Genomic DNA, 2,090 nt, shown 5'->3' on the forward strand with positions numbered 1-2,090 from the left:
GTTAGTGTTCTCGTATCTGATGGATGCATGAGATGAAGGTGATAAAAGAGCATCAAAGAGTGTCTGGAGGAAGAGGAGCAACATTGCCAGAGAGCTATAAAATGAACCTGAGTGAAATACTCACGTGCATGTTTATGTTAACGGACAAACTGTCAGGAACAGACTGCATCAGGGTGGAGTAGGAAATCCTTTAGTCAGACTTGTAATCACAGCCTAGCACTGTGCAGATGCACTGGCTTTAATAAGATAACACCAGAACTGGCAGGTCCACCACTGGTGATGAGACCTGACGAGAATTCACACTGAGCACATGTGACAGAGTTTGGATTTGCTGCTTGTAATATTTATGTAAAATATCTGCCTCCTTGATTTCTTATTTTGCATTTTTGCCACTTGTTTGTTTGTGGTCATCAAACACATTTTACCATTAGACGAATGCAAAATGCAGCTTTTAAATAGTGTTTTAATTGATTTCATTTCATTTAACCCTTTAACCATCTGAATCAGCTGTGTTAGATCAAGACTACAATTAAAACATGCAGGACACTGGTCCTCGAGGCCTGGAGTTGCCCACCCCTGGTTTAGGTTAGGGTTTAAAAGCTATCTAGCTATCGATTCAAGTGATATCTTTATTCAAAAGTTCTAGAGGTGTGATAAATTAGTAACATTTTTAAAAAGAAATCTGTAAGGGGGCAAATACTTTTTCATAGTAATGTGCCTGATCTCCACGTGTTAGCGAATGATATATTCACTGCTGGATAAAATCGTCAGACCCATTTTCAAACCTAACTCTGGGGCTCATAAATCAGGAGATTCAGACCATCTTTGGTCTAAAGAAAGCATTAAAGAATGACCCATGAGTGTTTGTTTAATGTGAGCTGTAGTGTTATTGGGCGGGGCATGTAGTTTTATCTTCTACTATGAAAACTCAATCATAATGTGTAATTAAACATTAAATATGTTCATGTTTCCTCCTCCAGATGCTCCAAAGCTTCCCTCTGTGTCAGTGAGTCCCTTTGCTGAGATAGTGGAGGGCAGTTCAGTGACTCTGACCTGTAGCAGTGATGCTAACCCAGCAGCTAACTACACCTGGTACAAGAACAATGATCGCAAACCTCTCAGTGAGAGCTTCCAGCTTGGGTTCAGCTCCATTCAGTCCTCTGACTCTGGAGTGTATTACTGTAAAGCCAGAAACAAGCTGGGGATGAAGACGTCTAGGAACAAACTTCTTGATGTAAAATGTAAGTAAAAACATGGCTAGTTGTTCACTGTGCAGCTTCAGTAAAGCACTCTGGATTCCAAATGGCTTCTGGATATACATCCCTGAGATGTAAACCATCAGTAAGACATGCAGTTAGTGGGGTTGGGTCTGGTCATTCTAAATTGTCCATAGGTGTGATTGTGAGTGTGAATGGCTATCTGTCTGTCCCTGCAACACCTGCCTCCTGCCCTATGGCAGCTGGCATAGGCTCCAGCCCCTCCGTGACCCTTACAAAGATAAGAGGATGGATAGATGGATGGATGGATGGATGGATGGATGGATGGATGGATGGGTGGTACTGTAATTGTCTGAATGCCACAAAACCCTCCACAACAGCACAGATTTGTTTCTGCTTTTGTTACGTTTTGGTGTTGTCGGTGTGTTGCTTTTGGCGTGACTGTTATGTGTTTCCTGTTTTACTTTGAAAGTCTGTGTTATCTTAGTGTTTTCAGTTTACGTTTCCCTGTCTCGTCAGGTCTAATTTGCCCCAGCTGTGTTTCCCTCCTGTGGTCCATTCCCTGATTGCCCCTTCTATGTATTTAAGCCTTGTGTTTCAGTGTGTCATGGTCGCGATCTCCCCCGTGTTGTAAATAGTTTGGTGTTTTGTTGTAAATAAATAGTTTGTTGTAAATAGCTGTAAATAGATTTGTCGATACTTTCGTTTTGGGATTTTGGTGGTGAGCTTTAGTGGGGGTTTTTTGTGTGTTTTTTTTTTCTTTATTTTTACTTTTTTTTGTGTTGCACTCCGGTTGCCTAGGCCGGGGTGTAACACTTTGAACATATTTTTTGTGATTCTGGTTGAATCTGTAGGTTTCTTTTGGTTGGGTTT

Source organism: Rhamphochromis sp. 'chilingali' (genome assembly GCF_963969265.1).
Source record: "Rhamphochromis sp. 'chilingali' genome assembly, chromosome: 4".
In the NCBI taxonomy this organism is placed as follows: Eukaryota; Metazoa; Chordata; class Actinopteri; order Cichliformes; family Cichlidae; genus Rhamphochromis; species Rhamphochromis sp. 'chilingali'.